This window comes from Syngnathus typhle, linkage group LG4 (genome assembly GCF_033458585.1).
Source record: "Syngnathus typhle isolate RoL2023-S1 ecotype Sweden linkage group LG4, RoL_Styp_1.0, whole genome shotgun sequence".
NCBI lineage: Eukaryota > Metazoa > Chordata > Actinopteri > Syngnathiformes > Syngnathidae > Syngnathus > Syngnathus typhle.
This window is the reverse complement of record NC_083741.1, coordinates 6,883,889-6,901,289: the sequence shown is the minus strand read 5'-3', so window position 1 is coordinate 6,901,289 and position 17,401 is coordinate 6,883,889. Positions and strand designations below refer to the sequence as shown.

Sequence of the window (17,401 nt, the reverse complement as noted above, 5' to 3'; positions counted from 1 at the left end):
TCAGGGCTAGGCATTAATGCAGTGTGGACCAGTTTCTGCCCACAAAAAAAAATTGCTTGCCTTTTTTTTTTCTTCTTATATTCACAAAATCGCTTTTGTTTTGCGGTGCAAATGATATAGACTACAGTCTAACAAATTCTTTTGTGCACCTACATTAGCCAATTTTAACACATAACATTGACAGCACACAGACAACACAAAAACTTACAGCAGAGACACAGCTCACAAACAATACAAACAAACAACGCTGCGCAAACGTCATCCTCTGTTTTGACGTTTTGGTTATACTTTTGTTTTCTCATCAGTGCCTTTTATCCTTCATGCAAATATTGTCACATCTTCCTTAAGCATCACCCTGCTTCAAATATTCAAACATTCTCTGAGAAACTCACACTTTCCCTGCTTCGCCTGCAGCCACAGCACCTCTCGTGCGAGGGGGGGCGCAGCATCAATGTTGATTGGTCACAGGCTGGCCATTTCCTGCAACGACCATGATGCCGGCCCACCGCCCACACGAGCATAGCAATGGCCCCGCGACAACGCGCGAGCGCAGGCATGCTTATCAGTTTCACCTTCTCAAAGGGCAGGCCAACTTTGCCGTTGCCCCCTTCATCATGTTCACCTTCAACATGTTTCAGTCTTCTACACAACATTTTTCGCTTTTCGTTCCCTCTTTGTGGCCTTGGACCAGAGTCGTGGAGGCTCTTCCCGGCCAAGCCCCACTCTCCTTTCTTGCACCTTGCCAATTATTTCCTGATGTTGAAGCCTGCCGATAGCACCACAAGTGCAATTCTCACAGTACGATCTGACGATTCTTTTAACTCAAGAACGAACCTGACCTTCTCCTGCTTGTAGCCCAAGATTATGGACTGGATCGGCAGTTGCAGCGCGGTTGCCCCGAACAAGCCCGTTTCAGAGAAGCCTTTCGGTAAACCGAGCCATTTCCGAATGTAGGAGTTGGCTTAGTATGTCCAGCCTGTTCGCTGTTGAGGATGGAATGTTTCTTCTTTGTTACATTATCAACAAGGCGGTGTAGGACAGCACTAATTTGGGTGCTGTGTGGGGAAACTAGCTATGTGAACAAAGCTTCGTCGGCCAGCACTAACCTGGATGCTGGTGAACTATCCTCCAATTTCACGTCTTAATAGAATGATCAATCATCTCAGCCCCCTCCCCTCTCCTTCACTCCTGCTCAGGTGAGGAGAGAGCTGGGGAAGCTGAAACAGAGAAAGGCCCCGGGACCGGATGGCATCTCCCCCAGGCTGCTACGGACATGTGCTGATGATCTCTGCCATGTTCTGTGCCACCTCCTCAACCTGAGCCTCAGCCTGGCGAAGGTGCCTAGCGCATGGAAGACATCCTCCATCGTCCCAGTTCCCAAAACACTGCACGCCAAGGAACCGGCCCACTTCAGACCCGTCGCCCTCACTTCCCACATCATGAAGGTGATGGAACGCCTGGTCCTCAGCCACCTCCGCTCCGTGGTGAGCCCCACTCTGGATCCGCTGCAGTTTGCCTACAAGATTGGCATTGGAGTGGAAGACGCCGTCATGTACCTGCTGCAGCGGACGCTCACCCACCTGGAGTCCGCCGGCAGCGCTGTGAGGGTCATGTTCTTTGACTTCTCCAGTGCCTTCAACACCATCTCGCCGGCCCTGCTACGAGTGAAGCTGCTAGACACTGGAGTGGACCATCACCTCACTGACTGGACCATTGACTACCTCACTAACCGGCCCCAGTACGTGCAACTGCATGGCTGCCGATCAGAGGTGGTAGTCTGCACACTGCCACCCAGAGTATGGCAGAACAGCAAGCTCACCATCCATACAAAGGTGCAAGTGTACAGGGCCTGTGTCGTCAGTAGACTCTTGTATGGCAGCGAAGCCTGGACTCTTTATGCACATCAAGAGAGAAGGCTAAACTCTTTCCATCTGCGTTGCCTGAGACGCATACTGGGCATCACCTGGCGGGACAGGATCACAGACAGTGCAGTCCTGGAGAGTGCACAGCTCCCCACTATGCTCTCCCTGCTGAAGCAGCGGCGTCTCCGTTGGCTGGGCCATGTCCGTCGGATGGAAGATGGTCGTATGCCAAAGGACATCTTATATGCAGAGCTAAAATCAGGCAAAAGGCAAGTAGGCCGCCCACTGCTCCGCTACAAGGATGTCTGCAAACAAGACCTCAAATCCTTCAACATCAACCCAGCCATCTGGGAAGACGTCGCCCAGGATCGTCACAAATGGCAACAGGCTCTCCAAAACGGGCTGCAGACCTACGAAATCACCCTGGCTCAACACCGAGAACGAAAAGGAAATTGAGGAGGCAGCAAGCCACCATGCCCCCACCTCCACCGGGTCTGGCCCACATCTGTAACATCTGTGGCCGTATCTGCCTCTCACGGATAGGACTCACCAGCCACAGCAGACGCTGTGCAAAGAACATCTAACCTCCAGACACAAGAAATCTATGGTCTTTCGAGACTGTGATGCCGATTATGATGATGATAGCATCCAGGTTAATGCTGCCCGACTGAGCTTTGATCATAAACTAATAAAGCCTGGAACCGAATGCTTGTTTGCCAATTGGAGGACATCATGAGTAACCTGTGTTATGCAGCAGAGTGGCGCAGCGGAAGCGTGCTGGGCCCATAACCCAGAGGTCGATGGATCGAAACCATCCTCTGCTATTTGGACCTTAGTGAAGTTTGCAAACCTTTGGACATTCTCTTAAGTCATACTTTTGAGAAGAAGTGCTGTGGGGATAATATTTTCCACACGTTGGCTGTGCTGCGTGGAGGTTGATCCATCCTCAATGCATACAGATTGCGAGGCATGTATGTGACTTCTTTCACCATTCTCAGTCCAAATACACAATGTCCTTACCTATTACAGTGATCCCTCGCTACTTCGCATTTCGTTTATCGCGGGTTCACTATATCGCGGAGTTTTTTTTCCAAATTAAAAAATCATTTAAAAGACCTTCTGCAGTTTCTACACCTGTTAAGATAAGAGGAACTTTATTAATCTCACGTGTGAGAAACTGCATGAAACAACAGCTCGATTTACAGGAAGGTACAAGTTGGGGGATAAAGGTGCAAAAAGAGACTTCTGGACCGTAGTCCTCCGGCATAAAAAATAGAATACAATATAAAAAGAAAAATATGGAAAAATAACAGCAATTGTAGTAAAACTAAAAATATAAGCTATTAATATTTACAAAAAGAAGATAAAATAGTGGTAAAGTGTCGTAAAGTGTATGAAGAGTATGAAGTTTAGTAATGCTAATAACAAAAAGAAATAGTGCACGGGTTATCGAAGTGAAATAGATCCATGCATTGTGTGGCAGAGGATATTGCACATTGGGCTTAAATTGCACATTGGGGTTAAGAATTGCACGTTACGGAGAAAAGTATTGCACAGAAGGATGTGTTTACAGGTTGTCATTGTACAGCCTAATTGCGGTGGGGATAAAGGAGCTGCGGTAGCGTTCCTTCTTACATGGGGGGAGTCTGAGTCTCTGACTGAAGGGGCTGCTCAAGTTCTCCAAGGTCAGATGCAGTGGGTGAGAGGGGTTGTTCCTGATGGATGCTAGCCTGGCTAGCACCCTCCTCTCGCCCACCTCCTCAACAGTGTCAAGAGGGCAGCCCACCACAGAGCTCGCCCTCTTAAACAGTTTGTTTATCCCTCTCTGTGCTGCTCGGAGCCCTACAGACCACAGCGTAGAGGATAGCAGAGGTTACCACTTCTGAGTCCTGATACTTTACACAGCTGCACTGACAGGAGTTGGGCAAGAAGAAAACACCTGAATTGATGCATAAGTGGCAGTGGTGGGATTTGAACCCACGCCTCATGAGAGACTGGAGCCTTAATCCAGCGCCTTAGACCGCTCGGCCACACTACCGACCTTCTGCAGTTTCTACATTTGTTGATCATTCTATTAAGACGTGAAATTGGAAGATACCTAGTTGGTTTCTTCACCAGCATCCAGGTTAGTGCTGGCCGACGGAGCTTTGTTCATAATGTAATGAAGCCTGTACACAACAGATGCGAAACAATATGAGTGACAATCAGAAGATTAAAACTTTGAAATCGGAAGACACATAGCTAGTTTCCCCACACAGCACCCAAATTAGTGCTGTCCTACACCGCCTTGTTGATAATGTAACAAAGAAGAAACATTCCATCCTCAACAACGAACAGGCTGGACATACGAAGCCAACTCCTACATTGGGAAACGGCTCGGTTTACCGAAAGGCTTCTCTGAAACGGGCTTGTTCGAGGCAACCGCGCTGCAACTGCCGATCCAGTCCATAATCTTGAGCTACAAGCAGGAGAAGGTCAGGTTCGTTCTTGAGTTAAAATAATCCTCAGATCGTACTGTGAGAATTGCACTTGTGGTGCTATCGGCAGGCTTCAACATCAGGAAATAATTGGCAAGGTGCAAGAAAGGAGAGTGGGGCTTGGCTGGGAAGAGCCTCCACGACTCTGGTCCAAGGCCACAAAGAGGGAACGAAAAGCTTGGTTGTGGAAGAGGTTTCAAGATCAAAGCAGGAGCAGTCCACCATCAAGGCCGTGTCACAGGGTCGCCAAAGGAGATGGACCACTTGGGAAGGGGAGACCTCTCAGCTGGGCTTACCTGTGGAAGATGCCGCAAGCCAGACAGCTTTCTGATCAGGTCAACTTATCCACAGAAAGCTCCGCCAGTGATTTGGCAAGGAAGGGAGCTCTCCCTTGTGCGGCGCACCTAACGCAAGCCTACAGCAACTACTGTCAGGCTGCAAAAGAGCACTGACACAGGCACGCTATAGACGGCGCCAGTCCTGACGAAGCTGGCCGAAGTTCTCGAGACCAGCAGAAAAGAGTTCCAACAACCAGTCTGCAGCCAAACAGCTCCCTGTTAGGTTTGTGAGGAAAGGGGAGAGAAGCGGAGACACCAGCCCTCCTGTTCCAGTTCCAGGCAAGGAACATGAGGGCTGGTGTCTCCGCTGCACAGCTGAACTTTCCCCATGAAATCACCACCACTCCACGTCAATTAGGTTTCACATGGAATATGTCTCCTCATGAGAGACTGAAGGCTTAATTCAGTGCTTTAAACCGCTCGGCCACACTACATACCTAGAATCCTCAACTTCAATTTTAAATGCAGAAGCCATAGTCATATAAACACCAAGGATCAGGAACAACACTTTTTTTCAATCTTTGTTGAACTTAAGTGTCGGTCGTTGCCCGTACAGATAGACTTCTCACCTCATCTGCATCCACGCCAAATGCTCGGTAAGAAGCATCTCGAAGATCTGGAGTGGCCTTGCCAGTCTTGAGACTTCAACCCCAGAGAAAATCGGTGGAGGGAAATGAAAGCCTGCAGAGGCGTAGCCAGGAATTTTTCCAGTAGGGGCGCGCGCCCACAGGAAAAAAAATCGAACATCACCCACGCCGTTCGCTGATCGGTAAAACAACATCCGGGTCCGGGAGGCAAACGGTGAATGGATAACATCGCGCACATAGAATAGCGCAAGCACGTTCACGCAAGACCGAAAGAAAAAAACGGCATGAAAGTGAAGAATCGAAAAAGCTCGATTTTTTTCAACCGGGGCGCAGGGAGTCCTAACCGGGGCGCTGCCCCGGCTCGCCCCGGCTTGGCTACGCCTCTGAAAACCTGTGTTGCCCAGCGACAGCCCCAAAAGTCTTGAAGAATGGAGGAATGGCCCAAATTACTACAAACAACGATTGACCTCTGTCATTGCTCAAAAAGTTCATTTTACAAAGTCTTGAATTAAACTTGTATTATTGAAACAAATACTCATTTTCTACCATAATTTACAAATAAAATCCTACAATGTGATTTCTGTGTTTTTTCTTCACATTCACTCTCACAGTTGAAGTGTAGCTACCTATGATAAAAATGACAGAACTCTCTTATCATTTTAAGTTGGAGAACTTGCATAACCGCTTGCTGAATAAATCATTTTCTACCCTTTTGTCAATACTGCTGGAGAAGATAATTGCAAGACTTAGTCATGTGACTAACATGACGACATGTGAGTCGGTCATTATTGTTAAAAGCGAATATTTTAGGGTCAAACAAACTTGGCTAAATATTTTGTCCAATTGCTACAAATTTGAAATGCAGGGATGGTTACTAACTGTCCATCCATCCATCCATCCATCCATCCATCCATCCATCCATCCATCCATCCATCCATCCATCCATCCACGTGCAGAGCCACCTCATCTGGCTCCTCTCAATGTGTAGGAGCAGTGGCTCTACTGCACCGGTACCGAGTCCGCATTACAGCCGACGATGCACCGATCCACCTGTCGATCTCACGCTCCATCCTGCCCTCACTCGTGAACAAGACCCCAAGATGCTTGAACTCCTCCACTTGGGGCAGGATCCCCAATACAAAGAGGGCATTCTACCCTTTTCCGACTGAGGACCATGGACTCAGATTTGGAGGTGCTGATCCTCATCCCGACCGCTTCACACTCGGCTGCGAACCGCTCCAGTGAGAGCTGGAGATCACCGCTTGAAGAAGCCAACAGCACCACGTCGTATGCAAAAAGCAGAGATGCAATGCTGAGGTCCCCAAACCGGACACTCTCAACACCTCGGCTGCGCCTAGAAATTCTGTCCATAAAAGTTATGAACAGGATTGGTGACAAAGGGCAGCATTGGCGGAGTCCAACCGTCACTGGGAAGGAATCCGACTTAATGCCAGAAATGCGGACCAACTCTGGCATCGATGATACAGGGACTGAACCGCCCTTATCACTTGGTTCGGCATCCCGTACTCCCGAAGCACCCTCCACAGAACTTCCCAAGGGACACTGTCGAACGCCTTCTCCAAGTCCACAAAACACATGTGGACTGGTTGAGCTAATCCCATGCACCCTCGATGATCCTGCCGAGGGTATAGAGCTGGTCCACCGTTCCACGGCCAGGACGAAAACCACACTGCTCCTCCTGAATCCGAGATTCGACCTCCCGATGGACCCTCCTTTCCAGCACCCCTGAATAGACCTTACCAGGGAGGCTGAGGAGTGTGATTCCTCTGTAGTTGGAACACAGCCTCCGGTCCCCCTTCTTGGAGAGGGGAACCACCACCCCAGTCTGCCAATCCAGAGGCATCGTCCCCGATGTCCATGCAATGCTGTAGAGGCATGTCAGCCATGACAGCCCCACAACATCCAGAGCCTTTAAAAAAAACTCTGATCTCATCCACCCCTGGGGCCTTGCACCCGAGAGGTTTTTTAACTACCTCATTGACTTTAAGCCCAGAGATTGGAGAGTCCACCTCAGAGTCTCCAGGCCCTGCTTCCACAATGGAAGGCATGTCGGTGGAATTAGGAGGTCCTCTGGAAGTATTCTGACCACCGACTCGCGACGTCCCGAGTCAAGGTCAGCAGCACGCCATCTCCACTGTAAACAGTGTTGACAGTGCACTGCTTCCCCCGCCTGAGACGTCGGATGGTGGACCAGAATTTCCTCGAAGCCGTCCGGAAGTCATTCTCCATGGCCTCGCCAAACTCCTCCCACGCCCGGGTTTTTGCCTCAGCAACCGCCGAAGCCGCGTTCCGCTTGGCCATCCCGTACCTGTCGGCTGCCTCTGGAGTCCCACAGGCCAAAGTGGCCCGATAGGACTCCTTCTTCAGCTTGACGTCATCCCTTACCACAGGTCAGACCGGCATCTTCCCCCACTATCGGAGCCAACCCACCACCAGGTGGTGATCAGTTGACAGCTCCGCACCTCTCTTCACCCGAGTGTCCAAAACATGCGGCCGCAAATCCGATGACACGACTACAAAGTCGATCTTCGAACTGCGGCCTAGGGTATATTGGTCCCAAGTGCACACATGGACACCCTTGTGTTTGAACATGGTGTTCAGTATGGACAATCCGTGTCGAGCACAGAAGTGTCTAGTAGGGTCACCCATGGCAAAAGGGTCCTAGGTGAGGGGCCAGATAAAGCACGGCTCACAAAAACCCCTAATGATAAGAAACAAAATTGGATTTGGTTTTCCCTCGCCTGGACGCGGATCACCGGGCCCCCCCTCAATCCGTATTTGAGACTCACAATGGCTTGATCCTTCAAAAATTTCTTCAGAAACATTTTACAGTGAACTCAATCTTAAAAACATAATATATTTATACAATTTTAATATTTTTATATTTTAATCCATTATAGAATATATTAGACTCATCTTTAAGATGGGAGCTTAAGATCAGGGGATGCTTTGAGAATAATTGTCAATTTCTTTTGTATGTGTGAAGCCCTCTGAGACTACTTGTGATTTAGGGCTGTATAAATAAACTTGACTTGACTTTATTGTTAGATCAGGGACTAGTTGTTTTTTAAACCATAGCATATGATAGCATCCAGGTTAGTGCTGCCCGACTGAGCTTTGATCATAAACTAATGACGCCTGGAACCGAGTGCTTGTTTGCCAATTGGAGGACATCATGAATAACCTTTGCTTTGCAGCAGAGTGGCGCAGCGGAAGCGTGCTGGGCCCATAACCCAGAGGTCGATGGATCGAAACCATCCTCTGCTATTTGGACCTTAGTGGCGTTTACAAAGCTTTGGACATTCTCTTAAGTCATGCTTTTGAGAAGAAATGCTGTGCGGGTAATATTTTCCACACGTTGGCTGTGCTGCGTGGAGGTTGATTCATCCTCAATGCATACAGATTGTGAGGCATGTATGTGACTTATTTCACCATTCTCAGTCCAAATACACAATGTCCTTACCTATTACAGTGATCCCTCGCTACTTCACATTTCGTTTATCGCGGGTTCACTATATCGCGGAGTTTTTTTTCCAAATTAAAAAATCATTTAAAAGACCTTCTGCAGTTTCTACATCTGTTAAGATAAGATAAGAGGAACTTTATTAATCTCACCTGTGAGAAACTGCATGTAACAACAGCTCGATTCACAGGAAGGTACAAGTTGGGGGATAAAGGTGCAAAAAGAGACTTCTGGACCGTAGTCCTCCGGCATAAAAAATAGAATACAATATAAAAAGAAAAATATGGAAAAATAACAGCAATTGTAGTAAAACTAAAAATATAAGCTATGAATATTTACAAAAAGAAGATAAAATAGTGGTAAAGTGTCGTAAAGTGTATGAAGAGTATGAAGTTTAGTAATGCTAATAACAAAAAGAAGTGACAAAAAGGGTTATTGAAGTGAAATAGATCCATGCATTGTGTGGCAGAGGATATTGCACATTGGGCTTAAATTGCACATTGGGGTTAAGAATTGCACGTTACGGGGAAAAGTATTGCACAGAAGGATGTGTTTACAGGTTGTCATTGTACAGCCTAATTGCGGTGGGGATGAAGGAGCTGCGGTAGCGTTCCTTCTTACACGGGGGGAGTCTGAGTGTCTGACTGAAGGGGCTGCTCAAGTTCTCCAAAGTCAGATGCAGTGGGTGAGAGGGGTTGTTCCTGATGGATGCTAGCCTGGCTAGCACCCTCCTCTCGCCCACCTCCTCAACAGTGTCAAGAGGGCAGCCCACCACAGAGCTCGCCCTCTTAACCAGTTTGTTGAGCCTCTTCCTATCCCTCTCTGTGCTGCTCGGAGCCCAACAGACCACAGCGTAGAGGATAGCAGAGGCTACCACTTCTGAGTCCTGATACTTTACACAGCTGCACTGACAGAAGTTGGGCAAGAAGAAAACACCTGAATTGATGCATAAGTGGCAGTGGTGGGATTTGAACCCACGCCTCATGAGAGATTGGAGCCTTAATCCAGCGCCTTAGACCGCTCGGCCACACTACCGACCTTCTGCAGTTTCTCCATTTGTTGATCATTCTATTAAGACGTGAAATTGGAGGATACCTAGTTGGTTTCTTCACCAGCATCCAGGTTAGTGCTGGCCGACGGAGCTTTGTTCATAATGTAATGAAGCGTGTACACAACAGATGCGAAACAATATGAGTGACAATCAGAAGATTAAAACTTTGAAATCGGAAGATACATAGCTAGTTTCCCCACACAGCACCCAAATTAGTGCTGTCCTACACCGCCTTGTTGATTGTTAGGGTGGTGCTCACTATAACTTATTTTGCAAGAACCACACAGGAGTCAAGCAAGTCATTTTAGACACCTGCAGGCGGAGAGTTCACTCGTCGCTGTGCTTACAGCAATGGTCGAATGAAGTCTGACTCAGGCCTCGTCAGGTGCTTATTTATTGAGAGAAACCGAGTGGGGTTGAAAGTGGGGGTGTGGGAACACACAGGATAGGGTGAAGACGGTCCCCTGCTGATCAAAGCATAGCAGGGGACCTTTTACGACGTTCTGTAAACAAAGCAACTTTGATTGCTTCCTCTGCAGCTAGTCAATAAGTTGAAAAGATCTTAGCACTTTGGTCTACTACTTTTGTTAAGACAGGACAAGCTAGTTAAATTATTACAGGTTACATTCCAACATAATCATACGATGAAGATATTCTGCAAACCCTAACAATTTTTTTTTTTTTTTTTTTTTTCGGTATGGCGCCGTAAGTGGCTGCCTCCCAGCAGTGTTCTCTCTTTTCCTCTTTATTTCTTTCTGTTAGGGTTATGTTAGGGTTTGCAGAATATCTTCATCGTATGATTATGTTGGAATATAACCTGTAATAATTTAACTAGTTTGTCCTGTCTAGACAAAATTAGTTTACCAAAGTGCTAAGATCATTTCAACTTATTGACTAGCTGCAGAGGAAGCAATCAAAGTTGCTTTGTTTACAGAACGTCGTAAAAGGTCCCCTGCTATGCTTTGATCAGCAGGGACCGGCTGCTTCACCCCAACCTGTGTATTCCCAAACCCCCACTTGCAACCCCACTTTGTTTCTCTCAATAAATAAGCGCCTGATGAGGCCTGAGTCAGACTTCATTCGACCATCGCTGTGACAACAGCGACGAGTGAACTCTCCACCTGCAGGTGCCCAAAACGACTAACTTGTCTCCGAGTGGTTCTTGCAAAATAAGTTAGAGTGACCACCACCCTAACATTTTTGGTGCCGAAACCCGGGACCCTCATACCCGCCATCTGGCTGACGGAGGAGAACGTGCTGCATTGTCGACAAGCCAGCGTCCTTTATGGGGACCTGGAAAAGAAAGTCCTGGGAAGAGAATTTCCTCGCTGGGCCAGCATCTTAGGTCTGCCTTCGTCTGTCAGAGGTGGTTTGACGGGGTCCCACATTGCAGCGGACCAAGGGAGACAAGTAAGTCATAGAAAAAAGCGCAGATACGGCTTTGGTTTGTCCGAGCTATGAGATACGGCTTTGGTGTTTCCAAGCTATGAGATACGGCTTTGGTGTTTCCAAGCTATGAGATACGGCTTTGGTGTTTCCAAGCTATGAAACAGCTGGGTTTCAAGTCCCAGTGGAAGGAACGGGCTAAGAAAAAGAACAGAGCTTCTTTTTCTTAAGTGAAGAAGGGCGTGGATTCTTTTTTTTGTCCGTTGTTCCAAGCTGTTTGCATGAATGTTGTGTGGTTGAGAGTGTGCGACTGGTAGGATAAATTGACTGCAGAGAGAATTTGGTGGAAGGTCAATTTAAACCTGCATTAGAGACCAACAAGGCGGCAGGCCGCCATTCAATTCAAACTCCAGCTCAAATTTGGACTGTTGGAACTGTGGGAAACGGGGCCGCTTGGCGAGAGCGTGTCGTCGTGCAAAACAATACCAATCAAAGGGTGGAGGAAGAGGCAGAGGAAAAGCCAAATTTTCAACATGTCAAGCTTCCCCCCCCCCTTTTTTGACCGCTCATGCTAATACAGAGATATTGTATGCTACATTTAATAGAAATTATTGATTGGTTGTGTTGTAAGATTATACGATCTTCTATATGCAAGCTGAATCTGAGAGATTGAGTTCTTTAAATTTGAAAACAAAGAAAAAGCTTAATTTAATTAATTTGCCAGCCGTTTTTATTGTATTGAGGTTTTTTTGGGATTAGTGGATTGTTCTATCAGGAACCTTGAATTGAAAATGGTATGTGAATGTTGTGTGGAGTGCTTGGATGAATTGGGACCAATGTGATGGAAAGACTCCTTTTTGGAGACTGTGTGAGAGATGCAAATGAGCATTGATGACTGAATGCCCGACTGAAGGGAAAATACAGGTTGAATGATTGAAGTTGTTTGAGACTGCTATGGGCAAGTAGTTGAGCGACTTTGACGGGAGAACTATTTTGAGTAAGTTAGATGCTAGGAAGGGAAATAAAAAACCCGAGCAAATACAAACGAAAGAAAAATAAAGGTTGCTTTTGACAGGAGTTGCAAAGAACAGACGAAGAACAGTCCTTGACCCGGCATTTGCGTTTGGCGGTCGTTGATGTGGTTCCCAGACCTGTGTCTTGTGGTTTGTCATTTGTAACGTTTGGCTGTTGTGATCCTCCCAAACTGACATAAGTGATTTGTGCTTTTGTTGTATGTTGTAATTGGTTAGTGGGAGGACTGCTGGAGCTTGCTCCTTCGGTGTCTCACCTGTGCCTTCCTGCCTTCCATTGTCTCCACTTAGACTGGACTGTGGAGGGGGGAGTGTGGTATTGTGGTGTGAAAAGGGTGTAGGAGCCGGCTCCTGTGGTGATTGATATTGTAATTTGATTGTGGGGGAGACTGATGTAGGTGTGGGGCTCTGGACTCTGCGGGTAGCTGTTTGCTGGGTTGGCGCGAGTGGGGGACAGCGGCATTGATTGTCCCAGTACTGGCCAGGCTGGGATAAATCAGTATGAAAATGCCGGGCCCCCCCCTCTTGTTCCCTTGCTGTGGCTGCGCGCGGAGTGGGGTCGTACCCACTCCAGGGGTTTGCTGAGTGCGTGGTGGCAAGTGATGTTGAAGCAGGGTGATGCCTAGGGAAGGTGTGACAATAGTTGCACGAAGAATAAAAAGCACTGAGGAAAGAAAAAAGAAAAAGAAAAAGTCTAACCAACACGTCAAAATAGAGGATGACGTCTGCGCAGCGTTGTTTGTTGGTGTTGTTTGTGAGCTCTGTCTCTGCTGTTTTTGTGTTGTCTGTGTGTTGTGTTATGTGTTAAAAGAATGAAAATCGCTAATATAGGTGCACTAAAGAATTTATTTATCTGTAGTCTATCTGATTTGCACCGCAAAACAAAACCGATTTTGTTAAGATAGGAAGGAAAAATAAAAAATACAAAAAAAAGCGAGCAATTTGTTTATGGGCAGTAACTGGTCCACGCTCCTTTAGTGCCTAGCCTTGGTTAGACAAAATTTGAGAGATGGAAAGAACTTGCTTTCTGGAATTAGATGATGTACAATTATGAAATACCGACATTTCAAAGCTAAATTTAAAATTTGAGAATAAGAGAACGATTGAGTTTGTTAAAGTTATGGAACTACAACAGTTAACTATTATATTATTTTACTAGCAGTTATTTTGTTTATTTTGTTTGTTTTTTTTTTTTTATTCGATTGGTGGATTGGGTTGTCACGTTGAGAAAGGAAAGGAAACGATACAAATGGGCAGCTGTATTGAGCCATGGTGTTGTCACGTGCCGTTGACACCTGGCTCAACAGGGGGGATGGAAGGGCAGTTCAGTCAGCTTTATACAACATATGAATTTGATTCATATTCAAAACGTTTATAAATTTTTTTTGTAGAGCTTGTTTAACATGTGCTTAACACGATCCACAGGGTTATAATGCCTGGTCATAATAGATGCATTCTAAAAATGGATTGAATTGGCTTCAAAATAAACACTGAAGGCCTTAACAGTGGCAAAAACGTTATGTAAAGAAATAGTAGTTTGTCAACAACTGCTGTAGATGTTAAAGAATGGAATCAATATCTCGAAAATAAATGTGGATAGTTTGTTTACTGATTGTGGAAATGTGCGACAGAGTGTTCTATATAATATCCGTTGAATGGAAGAAAAAGAAAAGAAACCATTGCTTTTAGAGAATGTAGTCAACCAAAATTATATATGTACCGACATGCCAAGATCTGGGAAAAAGCTGGAAAAAACAAAAACATAATGTCTTTAAATTTGAGAGGCGACGATGATCTGACTGACATTGATGCAATTAGAGTCCCCAGAGGAGTTCCTGATTAATAAGAATTAATTGACCAAATTGAAGCGGGATGGGAGTCCTCCATTTGCTGCTGGTGGACGATGAACAAGAACGTTGACAGGATAAATTACATCCATTGCAACATGCAGAAATTGGGCAAACGGACACAAGCGGGACTTGAGACAGTGCACGAACAGCTAGCCACGCCTTCCCTAATGTCAATCCAGACCCGCAATGCTCTTGTTATGTTGTTGTCTGGGAAAGGAAGGGTCTGCGCAATGTTCAGGGAACAAGGCTGCACCTTCATCCAGAATGACACCGCCCCTGATGGGAGCCTGACGAAGATGATTGCAAACTTGCAAGCCCTCAACACGAGGATGAAAGAGCACAACAAGTGGATGACTGCTTTTGGGAAGTATAAAGCCCTTGTGTCCTCAATTACTGCTATACTCACCTTGTGTGGATGTTGTTGTATTCCATGTCTCCGTGCTCTGTTTAATCGTCTTATCACTACAGCAATCTCGCCCATGGACGACGAGATGGCCCGGGGATGCCTAATATCTGAACAGCAACATGTTGATGATATCGATGATGGTGATGCAATTTTTGCACTTGAGTTTGCAGACTTTTTCCCAGATCTGTGTGTTTCCGAATAATGATGTCGCAACATTTATCCTCTTTGGTGGAAATATTTGTGCGCATACTTGTGATCCGACAACTGAAAATCAAGAGAAGTGGTTGTTTTTGGTAATTTAGAAATTTAGCAAATGTGTGATAAACAGGAGGGAAATGTTGGAATAATTTAAGTGAAGCCTTGGCCTGCCAGACCTGTAGGCCTTGTCTTTACGAGTTTATGGCTTTCCTTTTATCTACGTTCTTCCTCTTTAGTGACAGGGATGTCTTTTGATCCCTGTCAGCCATATATAAAGTCTAGCAAAGGTCTAGTTGCATTGTTCCACAGGAAAGCGGCAATAGAAGTTATCTGATCTCATTCGCGGCCAACAACTGGAGAAGAACAGATGGACAAACTCTGCGGGGGTCACGGGCCGACAATGAAGTGCTAGTTCACACCACACTACATTCCTTAGCTAATCAACGTTGCTACAGACACAATCTTCCCTCCCTTTGGTGTAGCAACGCCTCTGTAACCAGGGCAACCAAAACAGTGATGAGAGGAGCAGAACATCTCAAATGACTAATGCAAAGGTTGCAGAAAAGGTGCTGTTTTTTGCTGTTTTCTGGACGTGCTGCTGTCCTTTCGGTGGCGGATCCAGGTCCAGATCACCCCAACGTTCCCAAGAAGGAGGGGGACGGAGCCTGCGTCGACTGGACCCTATAAATTGGTGGAGCGCATCTCACATGCCGTCCGGCTGGCCGGCAAAGGAGGATCGTGGTATCGTCTGTCCCAGTGCGCCCCAGTGAGGGGTTCCTGCAAGGAACCAGACCAGCCATCGACAGTCCCCGCCCCAGTTCATACAGAGGCAGAATAATCCTCTTCCCCCTTGGTGGCCAGGTAGTCCACCCTGAGCCACTGAAGACGACGACCACGCGGCAGACATTCCCGAGTTCTCCCCGGACGGAGCAGATCTGCGAAGGGGGTGAGAATCGTGCTCACCCTCCACCAGTGGGCGTGCCAAGCCCCCAACGGCTGAACAATCACGAGCAATTTTTATCTTGATTGATAACAGTCTGGTCGCCTAAGGCAGAGGGACCGTGTAACTCTTTTCCTGCACATAATCTGGCCGCAGGTTTTTTGAGTTGCACATACTTTGGACTGGAGTATTGTGGGAAAACCTCACCTTCACTGGAAGTTATTGCTTTCATTGTATTTTCTTACTTGCGTTTGATTGATCGAGGTTGACATAATCATATGATAAAACAGGAGGGATATGTTAGGGTTTGCAGAATATCTTCATCGTATGATTATGTTGGAATATAACCTGTAATAATTTAACTAGTTTGTCCTGTCTAGACAAAATTAGTTTACCAAAGTGCTAAGATCATTTCAACTTATTGACTAGCTGCAGAGGAAGCAATCAAAGTTGCTTTGTTTACAGAACGTCGTAAAAGGTCCCCTGCTATGCTTTGATCAGCAGGGACCGGCTGCTTCACCCCAACCTGTGTATTCCCAAACCCCCACTTGCAACCCCACTTTGTTTCTCTCAATAAATAAGCGCCTGATGAGGCCTGAGTCAGACTTCATTCGACCATCGCTGTGACAACAGCGACGAGTGAACTCTCCACCTGCAGGTGCCCAAAACGACTAACTTGTCTCCGAGTGGTTCTTGCAAAATAAGTTAGAGTGACCACCACCCTAACACTTTCTTTTCTCCTTTTTCTTTCTGTCTTTTTGTCCATTCGGCGATGCTGGTGCCTTCTACCGCACCTCGGTATCTCTTCGGATCGGATATTTTGTATTATTTTTTTTTCTTCCTGGGACCGGGATCATCGGTCGAGACCGGCATAACTCTACGGCGGCTTCCTGCTTATCCGGGCAGTGATGACCGGGTCCCTCGCCTTGGCCTTGCAGCCGCAACCCCTGTGGGGAGTCCGCTCCCTCGTGCTCGTCGGAACCAACGACCTTCGCCATGCTAGCCCCGTGGTGACCATCTGCACGTGCACCCGACTGGGTGCCCAGGACGCTGCTCACACGTTTGCCTGCTTTGTGATGTTTTTCACCGATTCACGACCACGGTCCATTGGGCACCGTTGAACTGGACTGCCCCTACACCTGTCTATGGACCCCGTGGAGGCTATTTAGTGTGTTTTGGGGTGTTCTCTTGTATTGAGGGGTGCTGGTTGGCCACAGTTACTTTTTTTTCCTTTGTCTTTTATCTTTGTTTTGCTTTGATGGCTTTTATCTTGAGCACTTTCTGGCTTTCTTTGTGGCGCCGTTGTGTGGCAGCCTTATGAGAGCCTGTTGAGTTGCGCTCATGCCATTTGTGCGTCTTTTGTATACCCACTCTGTGGTATGAATACTGCTGGGGCCTGAATTTCCCCACCCCTGGGGATCAATAAATATTCAATCAATCAATCAATCATACTAAGCCAACTCCTACATTCGGAAATGGCTCGGTTTACCGAAAGGCTTCTCTGACACGGGCTTGTTCGGGGCAACCGCGCTGCAACTGCCGATCCAGTCCATAACCTTGGGCTACAAGCAGGAGAAGGTCAGGTTCGTTCTTGCGTTAAAAGAATCCTCAGATCGTACTGTGAGAATTGCACTTGTGATGCTATCGGCAGGCTTCAACATCAGGAAATAATTGGAAAGGTGCAAGAAAGGAGAGTGGGGCTTGGCTGGGAAGAGCCTCCACGACTCTGGTCCAAGGCCACAAAGAGGGAACGAAAAGCTTGGTTGTGGAAGAGGTTTCAAGATCAAAGCA

At 46.9% G+C, this 17,401-nt stretch overlaps 4 non-coding genes across 4 annotated transcripts; 2 read left to right on the top strand and 2 right to left on the bottom strand.

The window, feature by feature from the left end:
* Nucleotides 1-2,614: 2,614 nt before the first annotated feature.
* Nucleotides 2,615-2,686, top strand: trnam-cau (transfer RNA methionine (anticodon CAU)). The gene has a single exon. It is a non-coding gene; the product is annotated as a tRNA-Met (tRNA).
* Nucleotides 2,687-3,818: 1,132 nt separating this feature from the next.
* trnal-aag (transfer RNA leucine (anticodon AAG)) lies at nt 3,819-3,900 on the bottom strand. The gene has a single exon. It is a non-coding gene; the product is annotated as a tRNA-Leu (tRNA).
* A 4,580-nt stretch (nt 3,901-8,480) lies between these two features.
* trnam-cau (transfer RNA methionine (anticodon CAU)) lies at nt 8,481-8,552 on the top strand. Its single transcript has one exon. It is a non-coding gene; the product is annotated as a tRNA-Met (tRNA).
* A 1,149-nt stretch (nt 8,553-9,701) lies between these two features.
* On the bottom strand, nt 9,702-9,783 carry trnal-aag (transfer RNA leucine (anticodon AAG)). The gene has a single exon. It is a non-coding gene; the product is annotated as a tRNA-Leu (tRNA).
* Between the last annotated feature and the right edge of the window lie 7,618 nt (nt 9,784-17,401).